The following is a 21195-nucleotide window of genomic DNA, read 5'->3' on the forward strand; positions in this document are numbered from 1 at the left end:
ATTGCTGAGAATAGCCAAGTCATTCACAGTTGATCATCATACAATATTACTGTTTTTGTGTATAATATTCTTCTGGTTCGGTTCATTTCACTTTTCATCAGTTCATATAAGTCTTTCCAAGTTTTTCTAAAAGCATCCTGCTTCTCATTTCTTATAGCACAATAAGCATTCTGATGAAAGATATTTCTGTTAGGTTAGACAATAATACTGCTTCCATGTTAAGGGAATTTATTTTTTACCTTAGTTCCTACTCCAAGCTAGCTTCTTGAAGTATTTACTCCTTGATGAATTCTAGTCTTTCTTTTAGGTCTGGTGCAGTCACCCACACTAGTGCCCTGCAATAGTTCCTCTGTGCTTTAATTCTCAAACTGGACTAAACCAATGTCTGCCCCTTTTTCCTGGATTGGGGGGATGGTAGAGTGGGTGTTCCAGGCAAGAATTTCCTGCTCTAGTGTACAATAGCCTAGGAGTTGCCCTAGTAGGAAAGAAGCATGGTTCCCCCCAAACCTCTCCTCCTCCTCTCTTGTTGCAACAGGACAATGAGGGAAATGAAGGGGTGGGTCATGCTAGCAAAATCTCGGCAGCAACGGAGATATTCTTCAATGCTGGGGGGGAGGATGATGCTGAATGGGGACCTTAAAGATTAGCATGCTCCACTGTTAGTTGATAAAGCTGCTGATACCTTGTTCAATGTCTTACTTTCTTGTCCTGTGAATCCAGATGTTCTAACTCTGTTGCATAATTCCTTTTTAGGGGATTTTATATTTTATTCATTCATTCATTGGCTCATTCATTCCTTTATTTTTGTGGAGGCAATTAGAATTAAGTGACTTGCCCAGAGTCATACAGCTAGTAAGTGTCTGAGGTCACATTTGAACTCAGGTCCTTCTGACTCCAAGGTTGGTGTTCTACCCACTGTGTTACCTACCTGTGCTGGGGATTTTTTAAAAAAGAGTTAGTGGAGACAATAGAAAATTTGTAGTCCTCCATTTTGTTAGTCACATGACATAGATTTTTCTGGGTTTTCATTGGTATGAAATTACTACAAATGAACCTATTTAGAGGTCTTGCCTTATTTGTTGTGGTTATAATAGTACCTCTTTGATATTCCCTTTCTCAGAAAATGAATTAAGGGTCCAACCAACTGCACCCCTTCCAGTAAAAGGGCATCATCCCTAAAAATGCTGTAGAACCTTAACTATTGTCATAACCCAATCTTTCATGGTTTATGTGCATGCTGTGTCCATTTGTAGCTAGTCTCAGCACAAATCTTAGGGAGATTACTGAGACCTGGTGGAAACAACACTCTTCAGTTTTATTACATAAATGTTGGATAAACATCTCATGAACTTAAAGGTGGTGTTTTAGTATACCCTAGAAAAAAATTAAAATTCAATCTAAGTATGCTATAATGTGTTAATAGAGAAGGTCCACTAATGCTGCTTCTTCATTAATTAAATGTTATAAAGCTACGGTTATGCTAACTATCCCAGTGGGAATATCTAGGCACTCTTATGGCCCACACTATACCCTCTAAATATGTAACCTATAGCCTTGAACCAAAGTCCTGCATTGTTGTTTAAACTTCTTATGTAACCTCCCAAGTTCTTTGGGGATGAAAGCTTGCCTATTCTCTGATCCATCTAGGGGAAGTCACCTTAGGAGTGTAGTAATGTAATAACTCCAAGGCTCTCCTACCAGCAGTTTCAAGGTCTCATCTTCACTCCCACTCTCATTCTCATTCCCTATACCACTGATCTCAGCAGGATTCAATATGTTTTCCACCTCATAGTCAGAAGTGGTCCTTTCCATCCCTCCCACATCAGTATTACCATTTTTGCCTGTACTTTACCAAGTTCAAAAGCTGTCTCTGTCTTCAAGATATGAACCTTAAAAACCCTGAAACACATACAACTGTTATTACCAATTGCTGGATTTGCATAGACAATTTATTTTCATTTTCCTTATGCTGGTGATCCAACTTTTCTTAAAATAATTAATTAAAGCCAGGGAATATGTTTTCACAATACTTTTACTCTTTTTTCCCCATTTATTTGGAATTTTATTTACCCCCAATTACATGTAAAAACAATTTTGAATGTCAATTTTTGAAACTTTGTGTTCCAAATTCTCTTCCTTCCTCCCCAACCCATCCCTTAAGAATGCAAGCAATTCAATATAAGTTATACATGTGTAGTCATGATAAACATTTCCATATTTTTCAGGTTGTGAAAGAAAACAGACAAAAAACCTCAAGAAAAATAAACCAAAAAAATTATGCTTCAATCTGTATTCAGACACCATCAGTTCTTTCTCTGGAGATGGATTACATTCTTCATCATAAGTCCTTCAGAGCTGTCTTGGGTCATTGCATTGCTGAGAATAACTAAGTCATTCATAGCTGACCATTACAATATTGCTATTATTTTGTATATAGTACATTTCACTTTGCATCAACTCATGTAAGTCTTTCAAGGTTTTTCTGAGAGCATCCTGCTCATCATTTCTTATAGCACAATAGTGTTCCATCATAATCTCATCCCACAATTTGTTCAGCCATTCCCCAATTGATGGTCATCTCTCTCCCCCAATCTGCCTTCCCTTCTATCACCACCCCCACCCCCTTCCCCTCCTACTTTCCTGAAGGATAAGATAGATTACTATACCCAATTGAGTGTGTATGTTTATTTCCTCTTTGAGCCAATTCTGATGAGAGTAAGGTTCATTCATTCCCCAGCACCTCCCCCATCTTCCCCTCCACTGTATAAGCTTTTTCTTGCTTCTTTTAGGTGAGAGACTTTAGCCCATTCCACCTCTCCATTTCCCTTTCTCCCAATGCATTCCCCTCACCTCTTAATTTTATTTTTTTAAAGATACCATCCCTTTATATTTAACTCATACCTATGCCCTTTGTCCAAATATGCTCTATCCAACTGCCCTAATAATGAGACAGATCTTATAAATTATAAGTATCATCTTCCCATGTAGGAACCATTTAATATCTCTTATGGTTTCTTTTTTCCTGTTTACCTTTTTATACTTCTCTAGAGTTTTATATTTGAAAGTAAAATTTTCTTTTCAGCTCAGGTTTTTTTTTTTTCAACAAACATTTATTTTATTTTCCATTTACATGTAAGGGTAGTTTTCAACATTCATTTTCATAAGATTTAGAGTTCTAAATTTTTCTCCCTCCCTCCTTCCCTCCTTTTCCTCCCCCCTCCACAAGATCGCAATCAGGTTATATATGTACAATCCACAAGTGTTCTTTTTATCAGTTCTTTCTATAGGGGTGCATAGTAAGCTTCCTCATTAGTTCCTAGGGTTTGTCTTGGATCATTGCACTGCTGAGAGTAGTTAAATCATTCACAATTACTCACTGAACAATACTGCTGTCACTATGCACAATGTCCTCTCAGCTCTGCTCACTTCACTATACATGGATGTTCATTAGTCTTTGGAGGTTTTTCGGGGATCATCCTGTTTGTCATTTCCTGTAGCACAAGTCCATTCCACTACAATCATATAGCACAGCTTTTTCCATCATTCCTCAATTGATGGACATTCCCTTGATTCTCAATTCTTAGCCTCCACCAAGAGTTGCTATAAATATTTTTTGTACAATTTTCCCCCCTTTTCTCTTTTTCATGATTACTATTATTAACTGTTTCCCTCCCATCCTATTTCCTTCCCCATGATATTTATTCTATTATCCATCTTCTTTCATTCTATCCCTCTTCAAAAGGGATTTGCTTCTGTCTGTCCCCTCCCCCACTCTGCCCTTCCTTCTTTTGCCCCTCTATCTTTATCCCTTTCCTCTCCTATTTTCCTGCAGTGTTATATGGATTACTCCACCCAACTGAGTGTGTACATTATTCCCTCCTTGAGCCAATTCTCATGAGATTGAGGTCTTTGAGCCAATTTTGCTGAATGTTAGGCTCATTTACTGCCCAGATTAAATAGATTACTCCACCCAGTTGGGTATGTCTGTTAGTCCCTCCTAGAGGCAGCTCTGATGAGTTTAAGGTCTTTGAGCCTTTTCTGATGAGTGTAAAATTCATTTACTGCCCTGCTCCTCTCCCATCTCTTCCCTCACTCCATAAGCCTTTTCCTGTTACTTTCATGTAGGATTTCACTTCTGCCCTTCCCCCTCCCCCAATGAATGCCCTTTACCTCTCAATTTAACCCTAAAGATGTTATCATCTAGCTAAGTGACACAGTGGACAAATCATCACCCCTGGACCCAGGGGGATCCCAGCCAAAACCTGGCCTTGGACACAAGACAGTCGTCCACTGTGTGACCCCAGGTATGTACCCCAGCTCCAATTTTTTTTTTAATGGTTCTCTAGGGTCTTGTATTTGAAAGTCAAATTTCCCATTCAGTTCAGGTCTTTTCATCACAAATATCTGAAAGTCTTCTTTTTCATTAAAGTCCCATTTTTTTCCACTGAAAGATAATGCTGAGTTTTGCTGGGTAGGTGATTCTTGGTTGTAATCCCATTTCCTTTGCCCTTTGGAGTATCATATTCCATGCCCTCTGGTCCTTTAATGTAGAAGCTGCTAGATCTTGTGCTATTCTGACTGGGGCTCCATAGTACTTGAATTCTTTCTTTTTGGCAGCTTGCAATATTTTCTCCTTGACCTGAGAGCTCTGGAATTTGGCTATAATATTCCTAGGAGTTTTCCTTTTGGGATCTCTTTCTGGAGGTGATCGCTGAATTCTTTCAATTTCTATTTTAGCTTCTTCTTCTAGAATTTCAGGGCAATTTTCCCTGAGAATATCTTGGAAGATGATGTCTAAGTTCTTTCCTTGATCATGGTTTTCAGGTAGACTGATAATTTTCAAATGATCTCTCCTGGACCTATTTTCCAGGTCAGCAGTTTTTTTCCCACAAGATATTTCAGATTGCCCTCTATTTTTTTATTCATTTGGATTTGCTTTATTGTGTCTTGGTTTCTCCTAAAGTAACTGGCTTCCATTTGTTCATTCCTCATTCTTAGGCAATTATTTTCATCAGAGAGCTTTTGTACCCCCTTTTCCATTTGACTTTTCAAGCTGTTGACTTTTTTCTCATGTCTTTCCTGCATCACCCTCATTTCTCTTTCCATTTTTTCCTCTACCTCTCTAATTTTATCTTCAAAGTCCTTTTTGAGCACCTCTATGGCCTGAGACCAATTGTATTTTTCTTGGAAGCTTTAGATATAGGGGCCCTGATGTTGACATCTTCCTCTGAGGGTGCCCCTTGGTCTTCCTTGTTACTGAAGAAACTTTCTATGGTCCTCACCTTTCTCTGTCTGCTCATCTTGCCTTTATTTTACTAGACTTTTAGCTCCTTAAAGTGGGGCACTGTTTCCAGGCTGCAGTATCCCAAGCTTAAGAAGTCCTAGGTGGTATGATTTAAGGAGAATCAGGTTCTTCCCTTACCTGGCCTGTTTCCTGGTCCTAGATGACCGCAGACCAACTTGCCAATCAACTGGTTTTGTGTTTGTTTTTTGGTTGTTAGCTCTGAAGAGCCTGTGCCCCTCCCCCACCTGGGCCACTTCTACTCGAGCTAAGTCATTCATAGCTGACCATTACAATATTGCTATTATTTTGTATATAGTACAATTCACTTTGCATCAACTCATGTAAGTCTTTCAAGGTTTTTCTGAGAGCATCCTGCTCATCATTTCTTATAGCACCTTGGCCATTGCTACTCGAGCCTACCTCCTGGTTCTCAGTAGGGGTGTAAAATCCAAGTTCTGCCTTAGCACCAGCATAGACCCCTGTAGTCTCTCCCCTGCCCAGGGCTCAGCCCACTCACCAGACTGTGAGCTTAGTTCCAGATGACACTGGTTCTTCAGCTGATTCAGAAGCTCTGGGGGTCTCCTTCTCTGGTGAGGACTTCCTGAGACTGGATCTGTGTCAGGGTGACTGTGGGGTTGGGCCTCACTCCTGTATTAGCACAACAACTCCCTCTTTCTGACCTTCCAAGCAGTTCTTGACTGGAAGATGATTTCAGCACATTCTTCTGTGAGTTTTGCTGCTCCGGGCATTTTGGATGTTTTTTGGAGTGATCATGTCATGAGTTCGGGAGCTCACTCTCAGTTTTTTTCATAAAGAATGCCTGAAAGTACTTTCTTTCATTGAATGCCCATTTTTTCCCCTGAAGGATTACACTCAATTTTGCTGGGTAGTATAATTGAATATATTAATTTGATCATTGACAATGCTATGCTAAGGTTTACTAAAAATCCAGCAATTCAAATGGTTAAAGAAGAGAATCCAGCTTTCCAGACCAGAGTCCAGAATCCAGTTTTCCAGATCAGAGTCCAGAGTCTAGAGCCCAGTTTTCCAGACCAGAATCCAGCTTCCTCCTGATGACATGTTACCACTTCAAGAAGACAAGAGAACTCAGAGACTTTATATGAACAGGTTTGTTTATTTTTTCTTTTTTTTTGTTACTTTTTGTTTTCTCCTTCTGTTATTATATACCATCTGTAACATGTGCTTTCTGCAGAGGCCCTCCCTCTGTAAGACCAATGTCATTGTGTCACATTCATGAGGGACTGCCCCTCTGGACAAAACTTTTCTCTCTTCCTTTTCTATATTGTATTAATATATTATTAATTAGCATAGGATATTATTTTTGGCTGTTTCATTGAGCAAACATTTGTTTTTCAAATGAAACAAAGGGGGGAATGTGGTAAAAATTATTTGTGGTAAGGATATATATTGGAAGTTTTAGCTGAATCATTTGAGAGATTGCGCATACTAGTGAAGTGGCTTTTGAAGGACCTCCTTTTTTTGAGGAGAATGCGAGGAACTTCCAGGATGTGGACTTAAAAGTGAGGGCAGGAACAAAAGTTCTCTTTCTCTGGCAGTGAATTTAGCAGTGACAGAGCAGGATTGAAAGGAGTGCATGTGGTCTGGTGTTCGGTCTTTTCAGGGATTCGCGGTCTGGTGGGCAGTTTGGGATTCGGTGAGTTTTATAAAGGAATAGACTAAGTTTAGATCTAAGATTATTCATTTGTATTTTTCCTTCCTTATTTCCCTAATTGGTTTCAACTCTTGTTGTCTAATTAATTCCCAAGCAATAAAATAAAAAACTGATCCATCATAGATTAAAGCTCAGTGGCTCCTTTTTCTTAAGGAAAGTTAAAGGGGGAGATTAATGCTCTTTATATCTAATTTGGCTTTCACAGTAGGTGATTCTTGGTTGTAATCCTCAAAGAAAACGGGCATTTATTATGCATCTATTATGTGCCAAGCCCTGTGCTAAGTTCTTTTTTTGTGGGGAAATGAGGGTTAAGTGACTTGCTTAGGGTCACACAGCTAGTAGTCAAGTGTCTGAGGCCAGATTTGAACTCAGGTCTTCCTTAATCCAGGGCTGGTGCTTTACCCACTGAGCCACCTAGCTGCCCTTACTTTATTTTCAAAATCTTTTTTGAGCACTTCTATGGCCTGAGTGCAATTCATTTTTTTCTTGGAAGCTTTGGATATTGGAGCTTTGACTTTATCTTCTTCTGAGGGTCTATTTTGGTCTTCATTGTTACCACAGAAACTTTCTTTTTGCTCATTTTCCCAGGCTATTTCTCGACTTTTAACTCTTTGTTAAAGTGGGACACTGTTTCCAGGGTGAAAGGTGCACTGTCCCAAGCTTGAGGGGATTTGTACAGCTGTTTTCAGAGATGCTCCTAGGAATTTATAAGTTTTTAGTTCTTGCAAGGTGGTGTGATCGAAGGAGGGAGATGTTTAGTAAACTCTCATGGCCTGTGATCTGGTCTGCAAGCAACCACAGGCCTGCTTTTCTGTCCTGGAACTATGAACAGAATCCTGATTCACTGTGGCTGCAAGCTCTTGTATGCTTGTACTCCTTCCCCACATGGGACTGTGACCTGGATCTGAGTATGAGCAAAACAACAAGAGTCCTGCCTCAGTGCTAGCAAAAAGACCTTTTGGCAAGTTGTTTGACCCCCTTACTATCTGTGGGCTAAGAAGCAGTTGCTGCTGCTGCTGCTGCCAATTCAGCGGCTCCCAAGCCTGCTCCTTGTTTGCTGGGGCTGGGGCTGCACTCCATTCTCACCACAGGTACAACAGACCTTTCCTGCCCACCTTCTAAGTTGTCTTTGGCTAGAAAATTATTTCACCCTGTCTTTTGGGGGATTCTGCTGCTCCAGGAAATGTCTTATGACATTATTTGAAGGTATTTGGAGGGGTCTTGGGGAGAGCTCAGGCAAGTCACTGCCTTTCTTCCACAATCTTGGTTCTGCCCTCTCACTTTTATTCTTTCTGTCAAGATCCTTAAATTATCTATCAGCCTAATTCTATAAGGTCAGTGGGGAGTTCCTTATCTATTTGAGAGGGATACCCTATATGTACCTGAAAGAACTGCATGCACAGGCCCCCATAGCCATGTGTCTGGCCATATAATCACCCAAAGCTCCCTTTTTCCATATCACCCTCTCCCCACTTCAATCACCAGAATCACAAGTTCATTTCATTACAATCCTGCTGACTATCCCCTAGTGTTGTGGGCCAGCTGTATCTCAGGCTAGTTTAGTGATTCAGACCCCAGCTTAGAATGCAGTGAAATTCTTGTGTACAATAATATTCAATAAAATATATTTATTCACAATATGGTAAATAACATTATTGACTAAAAAAGATGCCCTTATCTTCCTCCTTCCCTCCACACTTACCAGGGCAGCAAGTCTGGTTCAGAAAGATTTGTAACAGCAGGGCATTGGGAATTCCTTCAAACCTCAGGAACACCAACTCCAGGTATTCTGGGGTGGGGGTGGGGTTGATCCTGGTTCTCCAAGCTAATCAAATCCTAAGGAAGGCCTGTTTACCTCTTTAAATGAAAAGTATCCTAGCCTATGGAAAAGATGACAAATTGTCATATTTTTAAAATGTCATCCAAACCCAGCCACCATCATTGCTGATAGCCTACTCCCACAACAATACCAAAACCAAGCCAAACAAACAAAAAAAACGAAGACCAATCTTAAGTGACTATGTAGCAACTAGTTGAAAACAGAAACTAATTTAAAAAATCAACCAATTACAATAAAAAGCCCCAACAACCATACACTTATTCCCCTGCCCTAGATCTAAGAAGGTTATAAGCCAACCTAGTTAGATATCTGCTCCCTGAATCCTATCCAAAATGTCTGAAATCAATAGAAAAGGGTAGTGTTTTGGGATTTTAAATAAAGTTGAAGCTTTGGTAGACAATATAAGAGTTCAATTTGATTCCCTTTTGGGGAACAAAACCCAAAATGTTGCTGCCGGTCATTTTGAAGAACATCTATATCCATTTTGAAATTCACCTATATTTATTTCCATAAGACTTTTATTTCACATCCATTTAGTGGATAGATTTTTTTAATACTGAGGAAGTGCCCCAGGCAGGAGATTGATGGGGCAAAAATACTCACAATGCAGAGCCAGCTGATTGACTCACTCCTGGCAAAAGACCACCAGCAGATAAGTACAAATGGGAGTGGTACCACTTTCCAGAACCTTCTCTCCTAGACAATTGGACATGCTTCCAGCCCCACCCTTTTGGCTATCATCCTGGGAAGCAATTCCTGTCAAAAGGGGCCTGTTATACCCACCAACTGCCAACCAGCTGCCACTCACAAGGAAGGTAGGCCAGCTTAACTAAAGCAATAGGACATCCTGTTGGTGAAACAGGAGGCATGTGTCAGACAGATCAAACTACCCCCTTGACCACCATCCCCTGAAGATACGAATGGAGAAATCCCAGATCCCAAGAGCTTTGAGAATAGCAATGCTTCCCAGATCAATGCTCCCAGTCATCACTAGGAAGTAACTCATGTATAGATGCAGCCTGGCAACTGCTCCTGCAGGAAAGATACAAGGTCCAAGAACTTGGACCTTACTCTCTTCATCTGTAAAATGATGAAATTGAACTAAATGGTTTCTGAAGTTTTTTCTAGCTCCTAGTTCTATGGGTCTATGAGCTATGTCCAGCTATATCCATCTGGTACAAAGAGTAAGAAGATTTTTCTTGCTCATCAAATCTACAGGAGCCAGATGACTCGTTAATTAATCCTTTTATTTTTAACTCTAACTTCTTTCAAGATATCTTCATCATCATCACTGTCTCTTAGTAGCCTCATGTCACAAACAATTGCTAAGATTCTCTAAATAATTACTGACCAAGACCCCTTGTAATCCTAATGTTGTAGTTGTTGCATCATGTTTTTCATGAAAATACCCACATACCGCTAAGCACTTGCCCTTAAGAGTACTTGCAATGGTCCAACAAGTGTCTCCCTTTTCTATCATAGTGACTGGTCAATGGGAAAGATTTCTCCCAATTTTACTATCATAAAGAGCACCTATGCCTGTTCTGTTAGGAAGGTGTAAAGCTGAGGTAAAACTAATTCATATTGATTTAGAAAGGCCAGTATCTATTTTCTCTGGTCTTTAGTATGTGAGCAGTGTGATATGATAGCAGACTCAGTCTGGTAGGGCTGCAGCTATCATAATCTTGGGGGTGGGGTGAAGGGCACAGCAGCCATGTATCTGTTGTGACATTTCCCAAGCAGCATGTCCCCAAAGTTTTAACAACTGTTCTCCAAGCTTGTGGAGGCTCCATTATTTGCATTTAGGGTTCTCAAACTACCCTCACAATTGATAGGAAAGAGCCTCAGAGATGTAGTCCTAGGCTAAGGAACATCTTATCATCTTGAAGTCACCTAGTGGCAAAAGACTGGCCCTCAGCAAATAAAGAAGTAATAAATGTGACCACAACATACAGTCAATTCCCGTCGGGGAGATAAGAACACATTTTCCTTGGGGGAACAGCAATACAAATACACACCTTCCTAGGAGTCAGTATTCTAGGGTAGACATAGGGTGATGTGCTTTGCAGAAGTTTCCCAGAGTCCTGATAATAAAGCAACACATTCCAAATCTTGAAAGTCATTTGAATTTGAGTTGCCTTCTGAATTACTCATAAGTATCAACCACAATTACATCCAGTCTGTAGCAACCACTCTTCCTGCTCCTTATTACCTCCTACAGTATGCTATAAACAATTTATAGTTCAGCCGGTAACCAACAGTATTGATGGAGCTTACAGTCACCCTACTTTTTTGTTTCCTCCATCCACAGTGCTCACCCTAGTCCCTTAAATTGCAATTGGAATGCTCCTTTTCCATGAAGTTTTCCCTGATTATCAAAGCTGATAAGGTCTTTAGGTCTCATGCAGCAATTTATTTTCCTATAATTCCTGATGTATCATAGTATAATATTATATATTATAGTTATTTGCATTGATGTCATCATATCTCTCTTCTTGATATGCAGGTATTCTGCTCTGTATTAACTTCATTTTCCATAGTATTGAGCTCAGAGCAGTGTGCACAATAGTATCTTCATACATATTTGCTGCTGTAATTGTTTTGAAAAGAGCACTAGAAAATCAGGGACCATGGAGTTTATTCTCAGCTCTTCTGCTAAATAGCTAGATGACCTTAGGCTACCCTTTTTGGACTCAGTTTTCTCCTCTATAAAATGAGAGGGTTGCACTAGATCAGGGGTCCTTGGTGTGTGTGGGTGTGTGTGTGTGGGTGTGTGTGTGTGTGTGTGTGTGTGTGTGTGTGTGTGAGAGAGAGAGAGAGAGACAGACAGACAGACAGAGACAGAGACAGAGGGACTGCTTTGGCAGTATGATGAAACTTATTGATTCTTTCTCTGAATAATGTTTTTAAATAATTAAAAGAAATGCTAAATTTGAGTTAGAGGTTACTAAAAATTAAGGTATACTTTTTTCCTATTCAAATTCATGGAATCTCTGAAATCTCTTCATGGATTCTTGATAGGAGTTTGTATCTATGAACACCAATTTAAAAATACTTTCATAAAAATATCTCTAAGACCCCTTACCATTCCTTAATTCCATGCCTGGATTCTTAATGCACATTAAAAATAAGAATAAAAAAAGTAGAGAGATGGAGAGAGTCCAGAAAGCAGAATAAAAGCATAGCAGAAAGTCCCTGGGGTGGGAGAGGGGAGAGAATGTATTGGCTAATGGAGAGTCCTGTGCTAGGGAAGAAGGGGAGTCATCGATAACTTCCCCTGGTGTTTCTCCCAAGTTGCAATAGGTAGTCCCAAATTAGAAGAAAAATAGCAAGTCCCTGAAAAGATGTATTATGTGTTCTCACTGGTAGCCTGTGCATATGTGGGAAGGCAAAGAGAAAAACACAGAGGGAAAACCTCAGTGCAGAAGGAGAGGGTTCAAAGACAAGACTGCCTACCCATTGCCCCTTGGTGTGCTCAGCTGCAAGCTTGAGTTTTACATGACTGTATGTGTGGCTGCTCAATAAAGCTGAGCCTTACTATAGCAACTGCAGCACCATGTGGTACAGTGGGACATTGGGTCACGTCCCACATATGCTGCAAAGCTTTGCACAGGAACTGCCTTGGAATATGCAATGTGAAATTCTGTGCTTTGGCAAAGCTTCCCTGGGAGGGTGAGGGGCTGCTTAATAGCCCACTGCCCCCGTCCTTTGCCATCTTCTAGGTTTTCTTTGCTTGTTTTTCCTCTTCTGGTGTAGGGGCTATGGGGCCACCCAGGGACTCTTTCCCCAGATAAGGAAGCAGAAAGCTCCTCCCTGGACACAAAAGTTAGAGATCTTTCTCTGTTAGAGAGCTGCCTGTTTGGTATTTGACAAAAGGAGGCCAGGACTAGCCCTAGGGAATCTGTACAGTAAGCTAAGTTTGTCTTTGGCACCCTCCTCTCTTACAGTGACACTTCCCCATTCCCGGGATCTCTTGTATTTGGGCTGTTCATCCTCTTTAGACTGCCCAATGAAGTTTTACATATGAGCCTCTTCTCTCTGGCGGTGCCCATGCCTTAGGTTTACTCTTCTTAGTATCATAACTATCATAATTTAAGAGCTATTGAATAACAAAATTTTAGAGATGAAAAGAAACTTTAAAGTCATCTAGGCCTTAATGCTTCAGGTCATCTCAGACCCAAAAATAGCAAATAAGAGGAGCAGGAAACTTATATATGTGGTATGATTTAAGGACCTTTCTTCTATTTCCCATTGCTAGCTAATAAAGGAAATTAGTCTCTGCTTAGATGATCACAGAATCACAAAATTAGAGTTGTAAGGGACATCAACAGCCTGAAAGGAACTAACTGAATAAAATATTATAAATACCAGATGAAATAGTTGCAGTTTAATGGAGCCTTTCAATGCCAAAGTAAATAAGTCTAATGGTGAGAATTTTAGGCATCAAGAGAGGCTAATGTTAGAGTTATATTGGTTAGAAGTACTTTTCAATGCCTGAAATCAAGTGAGGGTCTGGTTACTGGTGACACAGTAGATAGAACACTGACCTGGAATCAGAAAGACCTGAGTTCAAATCAGGCTTCAGACACAATAGCTTTATGAACTTGGGCAAGTGACAACCTCTTCCTCCCTCAGTTTCCTCAACTGTAAAATAGGGACATCAGCATCTACCTCACAGAGCTTTTATGAGAACCAAATGAAATAATACTTGTAAAGCATTTAGTATAGTGCCTAGCACACAGTAGGCACTTAATAAATGTTTGTTCCCTTCTCCTAGTCTGCTCATAGTTCTGATATTTGTAAAGTGGATAAGTTCAACTACATCAGTGGGTCCCATTTGTTGATTCACAAATCCTTTGCTGTGTATATGTGTGTGTGTGACAAAGAGAGAGAAAGAGAGAGATTTGTGATGACGGTCCAAGGGGTTTGCATTAAAAATGTTTAAGTACAATTTCAAAACACTATAGTTTTGTTTCTGTAGCAATTCAAAACTGTCATGATCTCGTATGAAATGATTTTGCTGTTCTTTCAGTGAGCACATCAAACTCTCGACTGCTTCTAAATATAAAATGTTCTTAAAGTTTCTCAATGTTTCATCAAATTGTTTCCAAACCACCATAAGGATTACATATTTGAACTCAAATCAATTCCCAACAGATGGTCAGACTCATGTACATACATTTGCCTCCTACATACTGCACCAGAGTATCTCCTTCATTCCCGTTATCCTGTAATTGTATCTCATCATTTGTGTAATAACATAATCATGATGTTATGAAAGTTTGCGTTTTTACAGAACAAATGTTAGGCTGATTGAAAATCATGATCAATGAGCATGCGCATTACAAGCCATCTGGAAACCATCACAGGCCTTCCCCAATGTTTCACAGAAATGAACCTTATATTGTCTCTCATTGCAGTATTAAGGCTGTTTTCTGACAAACTTATCCTTCACTTATGTTACTATTCTTATATCTGTAGGATTTTCAAATCAACTGCTTGGTAACACTTGTCAGTCATTCTCTAGAATTTCTGTGAGAATGTAGCCAGAATGCTGATGAGACTCTTTCCTTACAAAGTTTAGTTTATATATAAATGTTGTTAATAATTAAGCAAAATATGCAGTTAAACTTTAAGTACACTTATAATTTAATTTAGCACTTGTCATTAGGCAGTAGAAAAGTAAATATTTTGTATAGTAAACTATTAATTTTTGTCAGTTAGGTGGCTAAAAATGTTTAAAAATGAATTTTCGTGTATAAGTGAAAGAGCTTGTAAAATTCTCCTACAATTTTCTATCACTTATTTTTGTGAATACAAATTTTCCCTTTATTTTTGCTTTAAATTGAAATTCAGAAATAAACTCAATGCAGAATCTAATTTAAGACCAAGTTTTGTCTAGTATTGGAACAAATATTTTAAACCTTCATTCAAATAAAAAATTCAATGCTGAAATTAAGTTTATATGTGATTGTTAATATGCTAAACATTTAACTAACTTATTTAAATGTTATTTATGTTTAAAAAACATTTATGAAATACAGAAGTTTAATATGAAGAACTGCAGATAATCATAAGCATATGAGGTCTTGCTGGAATGACTTCTTTTAATTTTTATAGAATTTCCTACATAAATATTTATAATTAAAGTTTTATAATTTTATACTTAGAATTTTCATAATTATAGGTAGAATATAATTTTATAATTATGAAATATAATTTTAAATTTGTGACTTTGTGGGGAACAAGTATAATTTTCCCCATAGTTATAAGTATTTAATGAGTCAATCTAAAAGAATATTGTGAGTAGCACATTAAACTGTCTTGGAGATTCAGAACACATTTTTGTTTGTTTTAACAACAAAAAATTTTGGGAACCACTGGGCTATTTGGCATTTATGGCCTTTTCTTCTCCATTGATCTAAAGTCAGTTCTACTCTACCTAAATGTGGGGCTGGGGCTGGAGTCCCCTTATTTAAACTTATACATCTATTCATTTTGGTGCTAAACAGTGTTTTGTCTTCATTATACTGCTCTATCTAATTCTCTCTTTGGGCTTTACTTGTCCCAATTTAGATTACTGAGTTGTAGGAAAATGGAAACCATTCCTTTAATTTCTATGCATCTGATAACCTCAACAATTCAGGATCCTGCAAAGGATAGAGCTTTCTTGTTGAGTCATTTGTGTCTGACTCTCTGTGACCCCTTTTGAGGTTTTCTTAGGACAGATACTGGAGTAGTTTGCCATTTTTTTTCCAGCTCATTTTACAGATGAGAAAACTGAGGCAAATAGGGTTGTGATCTGCCCAGAGTCACACAACTAATAAGTTGTCTGAGGCTGGATTTGAACTCATGAAGATGAGCCTTCCTGATTCCAAGCCCAGTGCTCTTTCCATTGCACCACCTGGCTGTCCCCAAACAAAGCTCAGGCTTCACTAATACACAGAAATAATATTCAGAATGAGAGAAGCAATAGTGCTGCTATCTTATAACACACCTGGGACATTATATTCAGTTCTTGAATCCATATCTTATGATGGACATTGACAAGCTGGAACTACTTCAGAGGAAGTTAAGGAAATAGAAAACTTTGCATTTAACCATCGGTTGAAGGAATTTGCTTAGCTGTGGAAAAGAAGACTTTAGTGGGGGCATGATAGTTCTCTTCAAACATCTGAAGGGCTTCCATGTGGGAGAGGAATAAGATTTCTTTGACTTAGTCTCCCAGGGTAAATTGAGGAGTTATGGGTAGAAGTTGTAGGGAGGAAGATCTTGACTTCATGCAATGAGAACTTCATATTAGACTATCCACAAGTAACAATGGACAGCCTTGGGAGACAGTAGAATCCCTATATCCAGAAGTCATTCAACAGAAACTGGATGCTCAGGTATAGAGGCATTCCTGATCAGCTTTATTTTGAACAAGATGATCTCCAAGGTCCCTTCCAGTCTTGAGAGCCTATAATTCTCAGATTCTATGAATGTGAGTCCTGTGGTTAATTCGTATGGTGAAAAATGGTGCTAAATATGGTGTCCCACATGGGGAGGAGGGCAAGCAATTGACAGTTATCCCTTCCACATTGCAAGGGTTAGGGATGTGGCACAGCCACCAACTGGAAAATCCTCAAAATCTTTTGGCCCTTCCTTCATACCAAGAAAAAAAAATCTGAATATTTTCTTTTTCCTCTATGGGGCATTTACAATACCTTACTGTAAAATTTGGGTTGATATACAATGCCATACACATATTTTATGCATTTCTGAGTTTCTAAACTTTTTTCCGTGTTACTTGATGTGTTGTCTGCAGCTCCCACAAAACTCCCCCAAATTTTCATTTAATGTTTTATGCTGACCTGTGATATATCAAAACTGTAATCCCTTTATTTTAAAGATGAGGAAATTTAGGGCTTAGGGCAAACCCCTTATCTAAACTCACTCAGTGTCAAAAAAAAACTTAGGTCACCTGACTCTTAAGCCAATGCTCTCTTTATTACACAGTTCATGTATGGGCTTGCTGTTTTCCACAGCCTTAGTTTGCTCTTTTAATTACATTATTATGGGGTAGCTAGGTGGTACAGTGGATAGAGCACTGGCCCTGGCTTCAGGAGGACCTGAGTTCAAATTCAACCTCAGACACTTGACATTTACTAGCTGTGTGACCCTGGGCAAGTCACTTAACCCCAATTGCCTCACCAAAAAAAAAGAAAGAAAGAAATTATTATGCACCTATTATTGCTTAAGCCATTCTGCTTAAGCCATTTTGATAATGCCAAACAACCACAACCACCACCACAACAATAACGATAATAGCTGACATTTATATAACATTTGTATACTAGTCTCTAGGCATTGTGTTAAGCAATTTACAAATATCTCATTTGATCCTCACAACAACCCTGTGAGGTAGGTGTTATTATTATCATCCCCTTTTACAGATAGGGAAACTGAGGCAAACAGAGGTTAAATGCCTTGCTCAGGGTCACACAGCTAGTGTCTGGGGCTGGATATGAATCAACTAAGGGTCTTTCCTCTGGGATGAAGAGAAGGGAATAAGCATTTATTAAGTGCCTACTATATGATAGGCACTGCGCTAAGCACTTTACAAATATTATTTCATTTAATACTCATAACTCTGAGAGGTAGGTGCTATTATTAACTCCATTTTATAGCTAAATAATCTGAGGCAAATAGAGATTAAGTGACTTGCCCAAGTTCACACAGCTTCATTTGAACTCAAGGCTTCCTGATTCTAGATCACCAACTGCTAAGAGGGACATGGGGAGTGTGGAAATTTATTTTGATTTCAGGACCCTATCTTTGGGCTGAGATTGGAAAGCCTTAGGCCCTCAGGGTCTCTTCTGTGTGGAGGGGCTGGTGCCCCTCCCCCTCTGCTTCAGGTGAGCCAGAAAGCCCAGTGGGCTGTGCAAGACGCTGGGTCAGACAGCTGAGGGGAAAAAGCCCCCAGCTCCCTCTGACCTGAGCCTCCGGAGGTATCTGAGAGATGCTGGGTGCTGGCGTAGCCTGAGGCACGTGAGGCTGGAACGCCCCCACCCCCCCACCAGCCGTAGCCCTGGCTGGAAGATTAGTTTGGTCTGTGGGGGCGCAGGAAGCCCCAAGATTTGAGTGGAGAGAAGAAAAGGTATATATAGACCTGGGGGTTAGACTCAAGGGGCTCTGACTAGGTACGGAGCGGACAAGGACGGAGGAGAGAGGTTGAGAAGAGGTTCGGAGAGACAGACAGGGGGACGAGACGAACACTAACGCAGGACTAAGAGCAAGGAGGAAAGGTCCGCGGACAAGATTAAGAGAGGCAGACAAGATTAGAGGGGCAGCAAATGTGGAAGAGGTCAGACTGACAGAGCAGACAGACAAAAGGTCGGTGAGAGAGAAACACAGGGGTTCAGTGGTGGCAGTAAGGAGAGGAAAGTTAGATGCAGGGGGATTTACAAAATGAAAGGGGCTCAGAGTTAGAATAAAGTACCTGAGTGCCCTAAGGCAAGCGGCGGCTAAGGTGCTTAAAGAAGTTCCAAAGAGATGCAGTGGAAAGAGAAGAGCCGCAACGCAGTCAGGTTGTACATTTTATTTCCCTGTATTCTTAATTTTCAATAGTATCTCATAAATAAACTTTGCTTTGATTATTTAGTTAAGAGGCTTCTTAATATTTTGCTTATCAATTTGGGAGTGGAGCAGTGTGGTGGAACTTTATAAATGGTCCACATTAAATTAATAGCAGTCAGATAGCCAAACAGTCAAAAGTCCCAGAATTAGTTCCCCAGTCAGCTTTAGTCCCCCAAATTAAGCTAGTCATTCAAAATATTTCTACAGGAGAGAGTATGAATGAATCACTTCAGATCTAGCCACATCTTTTGAAAAAATAAATTATAGTACATGTTTAATCAACAGAATTGTTGATTTTCTCTCTCTCTCTCTCTCTCTCTCTCTAAGGAGTTTCAATAAAATATGGAAGATTCCTTAATAGATGGTGAGGTCCTCCAGATATTCCAGCTTGAAGTTAAAATTGTGTGGAATATATCAAGTCATCAAACATAGCACATGATCAATGAGATCCATAAGAGAATTTGGCCTAATCACATATACAAGAAAAAAAAGAACAACAGGTGAATGAAGGACTTGTTCACACCATGCTATGCAGTTGGAAGGATAACCCACAGAAGGACAAACACTGCAAGGAGATAGTGAAATTGGCTTGTGGCTGGACAAGAGGAGGAGACATGGTAGGCTTACCTTTGGGAAATTGCTCAACACTTTTTTTTTTTTAGTGAGGCGATTGGGGTTAAGCGACTTGCCCAGGGTCACACAGCTAGCTATTAAGTGTCTAAGGCCGGATTTGAACTCAGGTACTCCTGAATCCAGGGTCGGTGCTCTATCCACTGTGCCATCTAGCTGCCCCTGCTCAACACTTTTAATTACCAAAGACTTATGTTTTATTTTATTTCATTTTATTTTTTAATCAATGAATTTCTTCCAGTGATATTGTATGAATGAAAGTTGAGGAATGTCACAATCTTCAAAGAATAAAAATTGAGGGTCACTCAAAAGACCAATAGTATGATTAGGCTGCAATACACCATCAAGAAATAATTTTACAAGAATGGTGTCAAGGATATCACTGGCAAGATGTATGACCTGATGAGAAGATGGGTTGCTATGTGGAAAGAGCAAGGAATAATTGATAGAAAGCTAATATGCTCCAATGGTATCCACACAATGCCAAGAGATCTATAAGAAAGCTCCAGCAGGTTGTGTGGACCTCCTTTGGAAAAGTTACAAGAGACCATGACCAGGTGCCATAAAGAATGAGGAGGTATGATTGAACTGTAACTGGCATTGCTGAAGGGATAAGGATTCACATTGATGAAACCACAGGTCCATTGCAGGTGATTAGGAAAATAATCTTTTTTTTTTTAGAAAAACAGAACATATTTTTATTAGCATAGGAGATAAGTACTAGTCAGCACTAATCTGACAGGTCATCTTATCCCTTAACATAATTTGGGATCTTATCTATTGTATGGTAGGAAGGGTGAGTGGAAATACTTTCTGTTTTTTTGGGACACAGGCCCAGATGTCCCAACTGTCTTTGTGGTTTCCAAACAGAGTATGGAGGTAGTGATGTAGATAACTGGAAAATAAACATACTGTACTTTGTGAAAGGGGCTAATGTGTAATTTGGAGGGTCACTTTCCCTCTCACCCTTCTTTCCCCCCTCCGCCTCTGTTTTTTGTCTGGTCAATTATAACAATTGAATCCCAGCACAGCAAATTGATAATGATAATAATGGTAATAATAATAACTAGCACTTTAAGGTTTGAAAAATGCTATCTATACACACAGACAGACATAGACAGATATAAACAGACACAGACATACACATATGTATGTATATATCTCACTTGCCTTTCACAACAATGTTGTGAGGTAGGTGCTATTATCATTCCTATTTTACAAATGAGGAAACTGTGTGCAATCAAGGAAATAATTTGCAAAGTTTTCTCAAGCATGTTGTCCTAAATTTTGAGACCCTGTTTTTATTACCTATTCCTTGCAGCAGGTCTGAGAGGCAAGACAAGAATTCTTTTAGCAAGTTGGGATCTATGTGGTGATTGGAAAACCAAAATAATTTTATGTAGTTCCCCAACACTCCTCATAACATATATGACATGTTTTCTATTTAGAGGGATGATTTTTTCCAGATGCCACTAGATATAAAACTACCTAATGAGATGTCTACCAACATTATATTTAAATTCCTATATGGTATTCTGCATAGGTTTTTTTAAATGCATTCCTTCCATGCTAAAATATTTTCTTTGTTAAGCTAAAAAATACTGCATTTGGTATTTTTTACTGTTTTTTTTTTGTTTTGTTTTAATTCTTTAGAAAGAAGGCAGTTTATTTACAGGAAGCCACTATGGTATAGGGAAAAGTGCCCGAGGTCCTCCATTCAAATCTTGGTTCTGTCATTTAACAAATTGAGTGACCTTGTCATGACGTGGTACATCTCTAACCTTCACTCTTCTTTCTGGGAGATTAAAATATGCATAAAGGTTTGTAGGGCAGAATCTCAGACAATTACCTTAACCCAAAGTACAGCTTAGGCTGTCTTAGCATGGATTTATTATTACAAGTTCACCTATGTTGGGAAACTGGCTCCCAACCAATGTGTATATAATATAGTACCTAAGCCAAGTTAATAAGTATTTATTAAGCACTTATTGTGTGTCAGGCACTGTGCTGGGAATATTAATATAAGCATAAAGACACTCTTCCCTCGAGGAGCTTACATTTTACCGGGCGAAGATAACACATAAAAGGAAGCTGAAACAGGGCTGAAAGGGATGGGCCTAGGTAGGGGCA

Source organism: Dromiciops gliroides, chromosome 2 (assembly GCF_019393635.1).
Source record: "Dromiciops gliroides isolate mDroGli1 chromosome 2, mDroGli1.pri, whole genome shotgun sequence".
NCBI classification, from domain to species: domain Eukaryota; kingdom Metazoa; phylum Chordata; class Mammalia; order Microbiotheria; family Microbiotheriidae; genus Dromiciops; species Dromiciops gliroides.